The sequence below is a fragment of the Aythya ferina genome (assembly GCF_964211825.1).
Source record: "Aythya ferina genome assembly, chromosome: 8".
Lineage (NCBI taxonomy): Eukaryota > Metazoa > Chordata > Aves > Anseriformes > Anatidae > Aythya > Aythya ferina.
In genome coordinates this window covers 23,122,164-23,137,619 of record NC_140304.1, presented here as the reverse complement: position 1 = coordinate 23,137,619, position 15,456 = coordinate 23,122,164, and the positions used below count along the sequence as shown (strand labels likewise).

Sequence of the window (15,456 nt, the reverse complement as noted above, 5' to 3'; positions counted from 1 at the left end):
GTCCTTTTGTTTCTTTTAAACCTTTTCTTGGGCCTCAGTCTTGCCTTCTGTGGAAGAGCAAAGAAGCGTTGCCAGTTCTTCTCTCGTGTTATTCCTGACTCGAGACCTTTGCCATGTTCTCGCTTAGCAGCCTCTTTTCCAGCTCAGCCCAAGTGTTGCAGAGCTGGCATCAAGCCACTTGCTGCTTCTGTGGCTCCAGAATTGGGCTGTGGAAGCTATTTTTAACGCTGGGTTTGGTATCCTGATCTGTGTCTTCTCTGGACGTTATTCAGTTACAGGCTAACGGAGCAGTATTTCATGTAACCACTAGGGCTTTGTTTTATTTCTTGTTTCTCAAGTGGTATTTATGTAAAAGAAAAAAGGCCATCTCCATAGCATCACAGAGCTGCCCGTTGCTCAGGACAGCCATCCTGGCTGTGTTTGGCCACCTTTTCTTCCTGTTCACAGAGGGCAGCTCACCTGTAGGCACATGATAGTGGTTGCTTTAGGAAGGACAGAGAACCAGCCCAAGCAGACGTCCTCCTGACGCCCAGGAGAGCTTTGCCTGCGTTCCCCTGGCAGTCTGAATGCTTTACCCTCGAGGCAGTTTGGCTTGCTCTGAGGAAGGTGATGATTCAGCTCGGTTCACACATGGGCAGTGCCATGCCCTGTGTCCCCAGGGCCGTTTGCAAGTGGCTCTGTTGCAGGACTGGGAACCGTTCCTCCTCTGGACACCACGAGGCAGAGCTGACGGAGCCGTGGGGAGCATGTGGCTGTGTGTGGAGCTGGCCCTTTCCTGGCCCAGCTTCTGCTGATCCATAGGTGCTCAGAAGCCACCTGTTAATACACGGGCACAAATGTTTTAAGGTCACCTCCCCGCTGTGTGAGATCCAGCAGAGGAAGCAGGTAATAGAATGTTTTCGTTAATATTTGGCAACTCGAAATAAACGCATCCTGAACAAACAAGGGTTTGCTAACAGCTTGTTGTCTCTCCGCTGAATTAACAAATCCTTGTGCCTTTGGGATGGGAGGAGGACTTCGCAGGCACTTGGTGCTAAAGTGTCTCGGGTGCTTTGCGCAAAGATCATTGAAATGGATGCTGTTGAGAAATGGTTTGGGTTTTTGGCCCATGTGCCTGAAAGTTGCTTTCCTAAGTTTAACCTCTTGAGGACTTAGTGCGATGGCCATCAACTGCCCGTTTATTGAGCTACTGGCTATAGGGAATGCAAAATGCCCAATAAGGTCCGAAATGGCAGAGGACGATTCCTTAGGAAGAGTGCTTCACGGCTGAAGCATCCAACACGTGAGCAGGTGTCACTTGTCTGCGAAGAGCTGCTTATGTCCTCGGTTGGATCAGGCACCTGGTACTCAGCACCGTGCTGGTTTGCGGCATGGCTGAGCGCTCCAAGACCCGTCCTTCGTGGCAGCAGTGCTCTTTTGGGCTCCTCATCCCTGGCGGTGGTCAGTCAGTCCCTCAGAAGGCAGGAGTGATAGAGGCTGGGCAAAGGAACAGAAGCCAAAACGTGACTCCGGTGTTAAAGGGAGTACGGCTGTCTTCTCCATGGAAATCAGAATAGAAAAGTGTGCAGTGGCATTGGTTCTTAGCTGGAAGGAAATGGAAGAACTGCCTATAACAGCAAAATTACCATTTTTAATAATACTTTGTATTTATGGAAAGGCAGAGGATGCCGTGTCGCTGAGCAGGATGCTCTTACGGTGCAGTTTTGTGATAGAAGTGAAGTGGTAGCTCGAGGTTGGCGTTGTGTGTAGCTGGTTGACAAGAGTTTAAAAAGCGCTGGCTGAGAAGCTGTTGGCTGTTCGGGTGGCTTTTAATAAGTCTTAGAACATGGGGGAAGTTCTAGAGGACTCGAAGAAAGCTAATGTTGTACCAGTAATTTCGAAGGGCAAATGGGATGACCGATGAAGTAATTATAGCCCTATCAGCTTGACATTAATTCTGGGCAAAGTAATGAAAAGCCAGATATCATAGTTGATTAATAAAGAATGAAAAGAGGGTAATATAATGCCAATCAATGTGGATTTATGGAAACTAGATCTTTTTCAAACTAACTTGATATTTTTTATGAGGCTACATGTTTGGTTGATAAAGGTAACCATGTCAATGTAATATACTTCTGGAAGGCATTTGACTTGGTACCTTATGACATTTTGATTAAGAAACAAGAGTGATACAAAATCAACATGGCACACATTACATTGATTAAGAAGGAGCAAACTGACAGCTCCCAGCATTTAATTGTAAATGGGTAATCATCATGGAGTGCATGTCTTCCTGGTGGGGTCCCACAGGGAGCTATTGCTCAGACCTCGTGGATTTAGCGCTTTTATCAATGCCCTGAAAGAAAACATAAAAAATCATTTTTGATAAAGCGTGTGGATACTCGGATACTGCATCCAGGAGGCTGGTGCTGTTGGATTTATGAGCGAGGCGTGGTGAGGAGGAGCAGAGGGGCTGGATCATCGTGTCTGGGACAGCTCTGACACAGGTGGAGCCCTGGGTCCCTCTCCGTCATCTCGGCACGGGTAAGGATCCTGGAAACGTGAAGGCTTGATGACAACTGCACGACCCATGAGGACACTTGCCGTGCTTTAAATACCCTGGGAGCTGTGTAGGGTACTGGGCGGAAGGGTGTAGCTACTTGGCTGTAGCTCGCGAGCATTAAACAGGGAGTCATAAGGTGCTGAGAGGCTCCTTTCGTCCAGCAGGGTAAAGCAGCAGCAGTTCCAGTGCCTGGAAGCCAAAGCTAGGTAATTCAGGTGTGGGTATTTAAAGGGAGGGTAATTAACCATTGGAACAACTCACCGAGGACTGTGGTGGGTTCTCACACTCAGGGGGGAAGGTTTTCCCTAAAAACCTCAGCTCTGCTTCAGCCAGAAATGAACGTGGGGCAGCCTCGGTGCCCGAGCAGAAGGTCAGGCCGGGCGGTTTCTCCTCCGTGCTGAGCCTGGGCTGTGTCTGTCTGTGTGTAACTCTCTCTGTCTCCCTCCTGTGCCCTGTGAGGGTGCCCTAAATGCCTTCGGGCTGCACAGGGGGCTCGGGGCGGAGGGCACGGGTCCCAGGAGGGCGGCAGAGGCACGGGGCGGGCAGGGAGCCTCCTGCTCCCGGGGCTGGTGCGCGGGCGCCGCACGCGGCTTCTCCTTTAAATCCGTCGTGCGGCTGTCTGAACTCTGAAATTTCTTTCACTCTCTCCCTCGCCTTGTTAACATGTGTTGCCTTTGGGGTAATCAGGGAAAAAATATTATGTCCTTTTACAATTACCGGGTTTTGGAATATTAAAATGTCTCTCTGCATCGGCAGTGTTATTTTGATTGGTATTCTAACCTTTGACTAGCCCATAAAGCGAGCCGCTCTTCAAGCCAATATTGCAGGACTGAAATTTAATTCCGAAATGATTCCAGATAATAGGGAGACAGATAATATATGCATGAAGGATATTATGTTTGGACTAAATGCAGCAGGGCCAGGGCTTGGGAGTTGAATAATAGCCCAGAGTGAGTTATAATCTGTGGGACAGAAATACCTTACTGTCAGGGCCAGGAGAGGAACTCTTAAATCACAGGGAGGGAGCCGAGGAGGGAGCGAGGAGAGGGAAAGGGCACCCAGGAGAGGCCTGCAAGGAGCAGCCCTTTGTCCCGCTGCAGGAGGACATCTCCTCCCTTTGTTGTGTAGCGAGGGGTGCGCAGTAAAACCCCTCTCCTAAGGAAACCGAAACGCTGGGGGCTGTGCTGGGAAGGGGGGAGAGTCTCCTCCGTCAGGCTGTCCACCCCAGGGAAGGAAATTCGTGGTTTTTGCTCTGTGCTCCTCTGCGAGTGATGCCTTGTGCTGGCAGCTGCGGGTCGTGGTGAGCAGGGGGCTGTTGCAGCAGCTCAGCCCTGTGCCCGTAACCCTCTGGCTCTTCCCAGGGCTTCGTGGAGCAGTCACGGGCAGCCGTCCCGGGAGGCTGGGGCTGGGCGAGCGGAGATGGAGAATGATCTCTGCCGCTGGGGTGGCACGGACCCATGGCAGTATAACAGGCTTTGGCTCAGTGGCACGAGCTTATAGGCTCAAAGTAATGATCCCAGCCTCGCATTTCATTGCCTTTCCTCGCGGTCTCAGGAGCTGGGCTTGCTGCAGCTCAGACAGGCTCGGGATGCAGCCTGGAGGCTTCACTGGTTTTGGATGACTCGCACGGCAACGTGCACGCCCGTCCCAGGAGGGCAGGAAAGAGCAATGTTCATCTTCGACTAAATCAGAATGGCTTTGGCTTTCCCTTTTTTTCGTTTGTATTTAGTTTCTTTTTACCTTTTGCATCCTAAAAGCACAGGAGCAATTTTCGGTGGAGCATGTGTCTGCATGAACTTCTCAGGGAGTGGACGGGCAAGCAGTGATCCCAGGAGGGTTAATGCCGTTTCTTGGGCTTGGCTCCCCAGAAAGGAGCTAAGTTTCCTGGCTTGCAAAATAGAGGATTAGTTTAATAATTCCTTTTGGCCAGAAAATCTGCAACTGTATGAAAGAGCGCCCTTCTCACTGCCAAACTCCTGCCTAGCAGAGGGCTGTGAGCTGGGCACGTGCTGCCTTTTAGACCCCTGGGTGCCTAAAGACAACCTCAGGCAGGGTCCTGTTGTGTGGAGGCCATTCAGAGCTGCTCCAGCGCCAAGGGGACGTTTCCACATTTCAGCCCTGTTAATGGGAAGCTCTTCCTGGACCATCCTTCCTTCCACCCTTCCTTCCCATACCTGCATATGGTTTAGTTTGCATTCATTTCGCAGTGTCTCACCATTAGGGATTCTCCTGTGATATTAAAACTCTCCCTTGGTATTAAAGCTATGATATAGCTCACTTTTTTCCCAGGCAATTTCTTGGAGCCTAGTTCCAGCCTTTAGACTGGAGATGGGGATTTGTGCGGCGGGTCTCTCGCTGCAGTGCACAGTGGGCACAGCTTTTGGTCCTTGGAGGAGAAGTCGTGGCTGTCCCAGCTTGGTTTGGCCTCTGTCTTCAAATCTGTGTTGAAGATTTTCAGGCCTCCTTCTGGAGTGGAAAAATACCCTTTCAAGAATCTGATGGGGCTGCTTTGGGTGGAGCTGGTCCTGCCTTGAGGCAGGCAGGCAGTGTGGGTGATGGCTTGTCCCTTCCTGCTCCCTGGCACTTGGACACTGGCTGTCTGCTTGCCTTGGGACTGCCCTGCCTCATCGCTGGCCCTCGGAGGGGTCTCACCCAAGGCATTCAGGGCAGGGATGGCTGTTGGGTGCCGGCTACAGCCTCCTCTCCTCTCCTGATACAGAGAGCTCTCAGATAAGGCAGGAAAGTGATGATTCAGGAGGAACCGAAACAATTACATTGCTTGGCCTCCATCAGCCTGCAGGTACTGCACAAAAACGAAAGCAGAATTTGTTGATTTTGTGTTTATTTGTTGTTTTGTTGTTTGTTTGTTTTTTAACCAGGGCTAGAGCTTTATCTGCTAGGTGGTACTGCAAGCAGCTTTTTGCTGGCTGGTTTGCCCCAAGCATCCCCGTGCAGGCAGCTGGAGGCAGGTCGGTGGCAGCCTGCGGGCGAAAGGCGGAGAGGGAGAGGCAGCTGCCGAGCCCCGGCGTGCCGCTCGTCCTGCTGCGTGCCGTACTGCCGGGCTCTGAACATCTGCCTGCCGCACCCAGCAGCCGCCTGCTTCCCATCTGGCTCCGTGTGCGCTGCTGTGGAGGTTAAACCATCGGCTGTGCGTGGGTTCTGGGGTCAGGTGGAGACACTGGAGCCTCCTGCGTGCCCTGGTGTTGCAGGAGGCAGCGTGAACCCCAGCCTGGCACAGTCAGTGCTGGAGCAAGGCAGGAGGAGGAGGGATTACAGGCAGGGCATGTTTTACAATAATCCTGCAACAGGTGCTGCATTCCAGGTGCTGCACACGCTCTCTGCTGCACAGGATGCTTTTCCCTTGGGCTGGCATGCCTTTGGTAGCTCCTGGTGTGTGTAAGTCTTCCAGGGAGGTGTGTTTCCCCTTCTCCTTGCTGGCCAGAGCCCGGTGGAGCCTGCCTTGCCTCATCCCGTCTAGCTCTCCTTGCTTGATCCAAACAGGATTCCAAAACATGGGAGCAGGGAAAGGCAGCACCAACCTGCTGCTGCGCCCTCCTCCCTCTGCTGCTTGGCATGGAAGTGCTGGTGAATGCCAAGGGCTTGCAGGCAAGTACAAATAGCGTGTAGGTATTCCTGGGGCCCTGTGCTGAGCGTGATGCCCTGTTCTGCTGAAAGGGACAGAGAAGTGTGGGTACGCAGCCTGCGCCCCATTAGCACGGAGCCATGCCCCGGCTGGGATTTGCACCCTGTGGGCTTGATGCATAGCAGCGAGAGATGCTGAACTGGGAGATGGGAGTAGTGGAATTCGTATATTAATAACGTACAGTGCTTCACACTCATTAAATTAATTAATTAAATCTCTCGGAGTCCCAAGGCTACTAAGCAAGTTGCTTTCACAGTTGGGATTAAGAATCTCCCGCCTCCCTTCCCCCGTGCTGGCACAGCACTTCTGGCTGCAGCCTGGCTTTCACCCTGCTGCTTGCAGGTTTCCTTGCTCGAGCTCTTTCGGGCAGCCCGTGGATTGGATCTGTCGCGGGGTCTTGATGGGGAAGGCTGTAGGTATGACCTGCATTTGGTGAGGACACAGCCTGATCTGTTGCCCCCAGCTAGGCATAAACCCCTTCTCCTATTCTGTGGCCTGCTGGGGAGGGAAGCTCTGATCACCCCGAAGTGTGAGCATCGCCAGGAGCCATCCCACAGCATCCCCAGGGGGTTTTGGTGGAGCAGAGATGAAATCTCAGTGCCTCAGGGCTGATTTGGCCCAAGACTCAGTACAGCTCGGGGCACACCACATCCCGTGTCCGGGCAGCTGGCGCCTTTCTGAAGATGTTTCCACGTGGGCTCTGCCTGCTGCAACCTTCTGCCTTTTTCTCCTTGCCCTGCTCTCCCCCCATTCATCCCAGCCCATACCGGGTGCTTGGGGCTGCTTGCTGCAGCAGCCGTGGGGGTCTCTCTCTGCTTGGGACCTGCCAGCAGGCTGCAGCACGTCCTGCACCCCCTGGAGCCCAGCAGTACGGCGATGCACGCTGCAAAACAGGAGGTCTGTGTCTCCACGCTACGCCTTCAGTGCTGCAAAACAAACTATAGTGTCCTGAAGGAGCGTCACGGCAAGAATTTTTCTCCTTCACACTGAGAGGTGGGAGATTGAAGCCCATTTTTCCCCAAAGGAGGAGGTGGGGCCCCATCAGGAGGTAGTGGTGTCATCTGGTGATGTGCAGAGGACCTGCGGCCAGGCTGAGGCTCCCTCTGGGCTTTTGGAAGACTTCACGTGACGTTGGAAGGAGCAGGCATGGGACATCCATTTTATTTTTTTTAAACAAACTCTGGATATTTAGCGTGTGGATTTGTGCCAACTTGAGGAAAGGCTGCTCTCTCTGCCTTCCCGGCGCTGTAACCTCTGTCAGCCTGGCTCTGATTGATGCTATTAATATTTTAGAGATCATTTAGGATCTCCGCCTTGGCTGGGCTCCTCGCTCGGGGAGGAGCTGTCCCACGTGGATGCCTGCAGCTGCTGGAGGAGCTCGCTTGCTGCCTGCTGCCGGGGTTTGTAGGAGGCTGGCCTGAAGGTGAGCAGTCCTGGATCCATCCCCAGTGCCGACCAGGAAGGTGACTGGTGTCCTGCTGGGGTGCTCTGCCCCACACCATCTCCAGCTGCCTCCCAGGAGCTGCGTGCACCCATCCTGCGCCTCTGCTGCAAGCAGTGGAGCTCCGTGTCCATCACTGCCATGCAGGAGAGCTCTTGGGTAATGCTCTGCTCGCTCAGCCTTCCCCATGGGACCCTCCAAAGTCCAGCACAGAGCCACCACGCCACGGGCATGGTGGCTCCGACAGATCCAGGAGACGGTGAAGCTGTTTGATTGAATCCCAGACTGTGTTTGCTCTGCCTAATTATCAAAAGTATGAGTTTGTTCTGCTAGGTGCACATTATGCCTTTATTGTGGTGTAATTATGCCAGCTGCCTATGTTTAGTGTCATAAAAAGGAATAAAATGCCCATTACCCGCCTAAAGAATTCTTCCTGTGGGTTTTTTTTTTATTTTATTTTATTTTTATTGCTCTGGAGTACACAGTGGGGATAGCTTTGATCGGCAGTTCTCCACGTAAAATAGCCGCTGCAACACCGTGCCGCTCGCAGAGCTCGCCCAGCCAGCAGCCTGCGGGGGCAGCCGGCCCACCAGCCTCACCTGGCACTGCCCCTGCTTCTCACTGCCAGTCAGGATGGTGAAAACACCCCGCTGCCACCCTACTGCCTGCCTTGTGGGGCCTCAGCTGCTCCCCAGCGGGGGTTTTGCTCTCCCGAAGCTCCCTGCTGCTGGCATGGAGGTGCCGAGCCTGGGCGCAGCCTCCGCCTGCAGCAGCTGGTCAGGAAGAGCCTACGGTGCCTGGACGCCCCAAGGAAAGGGGTGTGAGGATATGGCTGAGCTGTAATATGGCCAGAGCCATGTTTTTAGGATTCCTGTGCCCTGGGGAAGCCTGTAAGATAGAGAAGGGAGAGATGTGCAGGTGGGAGCCGTGTGCTCCTTGCCCTGAGGGGCTGCGCGTGCACCATGACCTTGAGGACAACCTAGCGGTGCTCCTGCAAGAGCAGGGGTGCTGAGCCTCCTCTGCCAGCCAAACCTCTGTCCTCGGGGCTTCTAACTACCTGGGGCCACGTTTCCGTGGTGGTCAGAGGGGCCTCGGGGGAGCCACGTCCTCGGAGAGCCAGCAGCAGTTACTCCTCCCTGGGGAGAGGGGCTTGCTTTGCGTCAGTGCCAGGGTGATGCTAAATATTTCCTGATGGGAAAATGCATAGACCCCCAAAATCTAAACCCTGCACCTTCAGAGGTTGCTAGAACCTGCCTCTCCTCCTTCTAATCGTTTCAGTCTCTAATTGGAAACGGGCTTGATTAGCTCCGTGCTGGGAGCGGATGGCTCTTAGGTGGCGTTGTGGGGTGGCAGATCCCTTGGTGCTGCTGGATCCCTTCACATTTTGGTGCCACCTCCAGCAGGTCCCCGCTCCCTCCGGCCGAGCTGGGCCACGGCTACCAAGCACAAGGCCCCTTTTTGAATCCTCCCCCGCTGATTTTTTCCTCCAGGTGGCCTTCCCAGCCCCGCACCCTTGGAGGTGGTGGTGGCAGGGGAAGCAGCGCGGCCTCCGCCGGGGACCCGCGGGGCTGCGGCGAGCGATCGCTGCTTAAGGGGGTAATCGTCCTGAAAATTCAGATTGATCAGAAGGCAGAAATGATAACTTGTTTCGCCGCGGTGAAAGCCGTGGCCCGTCGATAGGGGAGACGGAGGCACGGCGAGCAGCAAGCAGGGAGAATGGGATGTGGGGCGGGGAGGAGGGGGAGCCATTCTTCCTTGGGGTCCGCGTCAGGATGTTTCCTGTCACCGACGCCGGGCTATTGGAGATTCAATCACTTTTATCTCCCCCTCTCTCTCTATCCAAATGCCTTTTCATATTAGAAAATTAGAATCAGCTCTGCTCATGCAAGATTTATTAGCTCTGCTGAGCAATAGCACAGAAGAGTAAATGATGTCGCATTTCAGGGGCTTTTTGCACATTATAACCAAAGTTGCAACTTCTTAAGGATTCTTCCACTGAGCCACTGCAGGGGGTGAAAGGGCTGGGGAGACAAACTTCGCTCCGGAAATAGCTCTGCACCCGTCTGGGTGTCCCTTCGTTAGTATTTGAATGATTGGATTTGCTTGCTAATACGGATCTTCTTCTTTGGGCTCAGTTTCTGCGCTTATTACTCTGGAAATCAAACTCGGAGCCTGTTTATCACATTATTTCTCTCAGTCCCCTTTGCAGAAGCACTTTTCACTGCTCAAAGTGTGCGTTTGGAGCTCTGCTTCTGGCTGGCGCTCGTTTGCATCTCAAAAAGACAAATCGTGTTTCCTTCCCGCATCTCCCTTGTGTTTTACACGGGGTGGCTGCTTCTTCAAATGCCTTCCAACCTCGTATCTGACACACCACAGGTAGCAATGGGCCTTCGGTCCTCAGGCACAAGGTGCTGAAGCTCTTCAAACACATGGCTGAACTGAATCCTCGTGGGCTGGCGGCACCGAAGGGGGACCCAGCCACCGGAGTCAGATCAGCCGGTGGCAGCCCGTGCCCTTGGTGCTATTCAGAGCTCCTCGCCCTGACTCCAAAATGAAGGCATTTTTGATCCACGCGATTCCACTGATCTTACACAGCCCCCCCTTCTCTCACAATGGGCATTGTGTGCGTAGCCCCTGCACATAAATGGTGGCCGTTGTCCAGGCAAACGCCGGCTTTCCTCTCGCTCTTTTTGGGACTATTCCCAAAAGGGGACACTTTTTTTCTCCAGCCATCTTTCTTTAGCAGAGAGCCCCGCTCAGGGATGCTGGCACCGAAACCAGCACCAAACAATAGAGGCCGAAATCAGGCTGGGGAAGGGAATGGGCTGCTCCTAGCTTCTGCTGTCGGTGTGCCGTGGAGCCCAGCGCCTGCAGCTGAGCTTCTCTCAGTCTTTGGTCTGCTTGGGGCTGATTTCTCCTTGACCGAGCTGCTGGGAGGACTGCAGGGTGGAGAAGGGGTTGGTTGCCTCGTGGTAAGACCTTTCCTCTCACCCATCAGCGTGGCCAACGTGGTCATCTGCCCGAACGCAGCACCTTGCTGTGGGCCGCGAGGGCTCAGCCTCTTCTCCTTGGCAGCTTTAGGGACTCCATTAACGAGCAGCGCTAATTGCATTTAAAACAACACCATGCTTGGAACTGTCCAGCTGCCAGCCTCCCTTGGCACGAAGTTTTACCATTAATCTTTGCAAAAGGCACTGCTGAAGAGCTGCTTGAAGCCGTGGCTGCCTTGCGGAGAGGTTTTCTCATGGAGTGTCGGCGCTCGGGAGGCGGATACACTTGACAAGCAGAAGGACTTGACTTTTTCCCCTTCCGTGTACAAGCACTATGTATTATTCAAGGTCTTCTTAAGTCAATGCTGGGTTATTAATCGGTCGCTTCTCTGCATGTTAAATTTGCCTGCTAATTTAGAGGCTGTGGAAGAGGAGCGCAGCGATGGGCTTGCACGGTGGCGTCCCTCTGTGTCCCCGTACACCCGCCCGCGTGCTGCCGGTGCAAAGCCAGCTCCAGCTGACTGACTTCGTGCTCCCATTTCATGGCAGTCTGTGCTGGTTTGGGGGAGGAAGGGGTGACAAAAGTCTTCCCAGACCTTGAGGGACCAGGCAAGACCCCACTGCCCAAGGACCAGGTGCACAAGGGTCCCGAGTGACACTAGCCAGCAGTAGGGTGGTGTCCAGCCCTGGCACTGTGCACAGCTCAGGAGGATTTTCTCCACGAGATGCACGCTGCCCACCTCTCCTTGGCTCCTGCTCAGTTCACAAACTGATGGGACGAATTATTTGCAGCCGGTTTGGGGACAGCCTCTTGGGGCTCCTCACCCCTAGCCCAGCCTCCCCGCCCCAGCTCCTCTCCCTTGCGGCCAGGCACGGTGGCTGGCGGCACCCCCACGTTCCAGGAATGCCGTCAGCTGTCATTGCTCACATTCCCTCGATTGGGAACAGTCACTTATGGCACCGTCCATCATCACGCCTCTCCCGGGAGCTGTCGAGGAGGGAGGAGAGGAGCAGGAATTATAAAGCGCTTCGGCGGTGCTTCGCCACCTTAACCTTAAGGGAATGATGGAAAAATCTGCGGGGGACCTGGAGGAGAGGCTGCTGGCCTGGGCTGCTCTGAAGAGAGACCCAGACTTGAGGTGGATCAAGCTGCTGCCCTTTTTGGAGACCTCAGGAAACGTTCAGAGGAGCTGGTTGGTGCCAGGCGTGAACGTGGCTGGGCTCAGGCTGCTGTCCTGTGCACCAAGAGCCAGCGAGGCCGGACCTGCAATCCGTCCTGCCATCGTAGGGAGCTCTCACTAGGTGGAAGCGATGCTTTATAGGGCCAGGGGCAGCGCTGCCGTTACCCTTAGCCGAGCTGGAAGAGCTCCTGCAGCCCCCAGCTTCAGGTGCAGGCTTTGTTGTGCCCGCTGCCTGAGCAAAGACCAGATTTTGGAGGGTGCGTGGAGCACCGGGGAGTCGTCCTGGGGGAGAAGAGGGTGCACGGCCGTGGCGGTGGGGTAGCGAGTGAAGAGAGTAAATATGTGTGCTATAAACACGGGGACAGCATCTCCCTGTGAAGAACCCAGCACAGCCTTTTTGAGTAAATAGAAAGAGAGCCCGGGTTCAGTTCATATGTCTGTTTTCTTTTCTTTTCTTCTTCTGGTCAACTGTGGCTGTAGATAAGAGTTTTCTATTTGAAGTTCAGAAGGGAAGGGAAATCCATTGTTAGAAGAGGAGACTTTCTTTCTGCTTGATATCTATCTCCAGCAACACAGCGGAGAAGGAAAAGATTTGCTCTGATAAAGGTGGCTCGAAAAAAAAAGGCACACTGAGTGTTGCCTTTCTCTGTACTTCAAAGCCTGGAGTAATATGGAACAGTTTAAAAGAAAAGAGGGGGAAAAAAAGGGAAAAAAAAAAAAAAAGAGAAAGAAACACAGCCCAGCCGCTGCACGGGGGCTGTGGATGCGGAGCCATGAGAGCAGCGTCCTTGCTGCCCGTGGGCTCCGGGGGGATTGTGCTGGCGGGGGGAGCGGAGGTGTGCAGGGGACGCTTCGCAGGTGCGCATCCTACGGAAAGAGCGAGCTGAGGGAAGGCACCCGGCGGAAAGAAAATTGGGCAGGCCTGGGAGTGATGTGGGGAGGGTGTGCCGATAAACATTTAATTAGTAAAATAAGCCGGCGGTGGCACGGAGCGTGGCAAAGTGGGAGAGCCGACCGGGGGAAGGCTGCGGGGAGGGGGCACCGCTCGCCTGCAGGAGGTGTCGGGGTGCCTTGGGCTCACGGTGCTGCTGGGGCACCCCTGGAGCAACGCCGGCCGTGCCCCCTCTGTCCCCTCCGAGAAGCCACGGGCACGGGCTGGGGGCTTTGCCTCTGCTCCTGGGAAGGGGCAGGACAAGGAAGCACCAAAGGCAGTGCTGGCCTGAGCCGAGGCTGCGAGTGAAAAGATTTCCAGCAAAGCCGGGCTGGTCGGGGTGGCTAACGAGCCTTTCCTCTGAGCAATGTTTTACATTCTTTCAAGATCACAGGGAGCTCTTGGTGAGAATCTGCTCAAGTAAATGGCAGAGTCAAGTGTGCCGGCTTCTTTCTTTCCCTTTTCTTTTCCCCTTTTTTTTTTTCTTTCCCCTTTCTTGGTTCTCTTTATTATGTGGAGTTGCTCTGGCTCTTTCTCTCACTTCTGTTTCTCCTTTTGTTCTCTCTTTGTCTATTTATCACACTGTGAAGGTTGAAAGAGATGTTATTAATCTGGGAGAATGAAGGCAGGATTAGTGGTATGAATCGGATTTTGAGAGCTGTAATGATAGAAAGACTCGCTCTGCTGGCGGGCTGCGTGAGTTTGATAAATGGGGAGCACTCCAAACTGACTCGCGCCTTCCTCCGCACTGCTCGCTTTGCCCGCTGGGGCGTGCCATGCTCTCAGATCTGCCAGCCATCCCACACCGCTCCTACCTGAACCAGAGCAAAAAGCCAAGGGTAAATCAGAGACAAATATCTCCCATTGCACTTAAAGAGATCATTTCTTTCAACATCTTTTTCCAACGGAGGCCTGTCAACTCCTTGGACAGCCTCGTGTGGAGGTGGGAGCCTTCCTGGCAGCGCGGCTGGGAAGCGCGGCCCCGTGGTGGTGCCTCCTGCCGCGGCTCTGCGGAGAGCAGCAGGGAGATGCTCCCGTCCTGCCGGCCGCAGAGGAGCGGGATCCTCTCTGGAAGGCTGCTCCGGGCTGCATTTGCCTCCTGAGGTTGTACCGGGCTTGAAAGGCAGCCCCAGAAGGGCTGGAAGGAGGCCAGGGGGTAGTGGATCGAAAGTTGCACGGGGCGCTTTGCCCTGAAAGCTCCTAAATGAGGGGTGCTGCGCTTGCACGACATAAACCAGGTCCGAGCTCCGTGGGGAGCAAAGCAGAACGGGCAGGCAGAGCTGGCCCCAGCAGCTGGTTCGTGGCCACACAGCTCGCCACCCTCCTGCTGTCCCCGCTGCAGCTGTGCCACCAGGCACGGGGACCGTGCCCTGCCATGGGACCCTTTTGGGGCAGTGGCTGCAGGACCACGCATCCCCACCAGCTTTGCTTCTCGCCCAGGTTAAGCAGGGGATTAGTGCAGGACGGGGAGCAGCGGCGTGCCGGGGAGAGCCTGCTTGGAAGGCGGAGTGGGACCGCGGGCAGCCCGGAGTTGTCGGTGTCCCTTTAACTAGGAGGTAATGGACTCCCCCACGCTCGGGCTGAGCTCTCCTCCTGCATTTGCGGGAACGGTAATGATTGTCAAGGTAGAGCTAATGAGACGTGCACATCTTTAAAGGATCGTGGCTCCCGAGACAAAATTAAAAAAAAAAAAAAAGGAAGGAAGGAAAGAAGGGAGGGGGGAAGGAGAGAAAGTCCAACTGCGCTGCCTCGGCCAGCCAGCCATCCGTCTGTCCTGCCTGCCCTCGGCAGGATCACTCGACAGGAGAAAGGTGTGCAAGGAAGAGGACATGGGGACGTCCCATACTGGGTCTGGTGGAGATGTTGGTGCTGTTAATCCTGGCTGGCTCATCCCTATCTCCATCCCTTGTTCATAGCTGGGGGATGCTGCACTGCACTTCCAGCACAGCAGAAGCTTGTGTGGATGCCACACAGAGAGCAAATGATGCCCCCAAATGCCTGTCCTGCGGTGGGAAGGAAGAGCTGGCTGCCCTTTGGGGCTGGGAGATGCCCTGTGGGCACTCGTGGCAGCCCTTTGGGAAGGATCCGGCCCTTTGGGAAGAGCCGGAGGGGGAGCGGGGAGGTGGTGTGGCTGCCCGCACTCCCATTGCCTCCCGTTCCCACTATTTCAACTTCACAGGTTGAATTGGTTCAGAGCAGCCAAACTAAATGAGGAGAGAAATGATCAGTCAAATACTTCTTAAATCCCGTCTTTAAGAGCTAAGTGCTTGGCTGGAACTTGAAGGCAAGGTAATGAGGCTCTCTTCAGATCAGCCTGTGATGTGGAAACTGCCAGATTGACCGGGCTGCACCTGGAGGGAAGCTCCAGCACGGCTGGGGACGGGCACCACAGGATCCCCACGCCCAAGCACTCTGCCTGGGGGCAGCTCCCTGCCACCTGCCCTGTTCCTCATCCTCACTGTGCAGAGGGAGAGGGGCGAGGACTCAGGCACGTTGCATTTTGCTTTCCAGACCCCTGCAAGCCTCGATTTAACCGGGGCAGGCTGCAGCGGCTGCGGGGAGCGAGCTGCTGGCACAAGGCTGCGTGCTGCACCTCGGTGAGTGATCCCAGAGGATCCCTGTCCCTCCGAGGCATCCTCACCATTTTTCAGCTCCAAGCTGAGACTGGTTTTGCTGCAGAAATCAGCCTCGCAGCCTCCCCACGAGGTAGGGGCGCTCGGTGAGCTTG

General features: G+C 54.6%; 2 protein-coding genes across 5 annotated transcripts in view; both read left to right on the top strand.

The window, feature by feature from the left end:
* Window positions 1-15,456, top strand: part of ERI3 (ERI1 exoribonuclease family member 3) — a 110,306-nt gene that overhangs the window by 49,936 nt on the left and 44,914 nt on the right. The gene's annotated exons all lie outside the window — the stretch shown is intronic.
* The window catches only part of DPH2 (diphthamide biosynthesis 2), a 145,118-nt gene continuing 141,166 nt past the window's right edge, over window positions 11,505-15,456 (top strand). The window contains exon 1 of the mRNA XM_084527944.1: window positions 11,505-11,509. The gene's annotated coding sequence lies outside the window, so the exon portion shown is untranslated. The remainder of the gene's footprint in view (window positions 11,510-15,456) is intronic.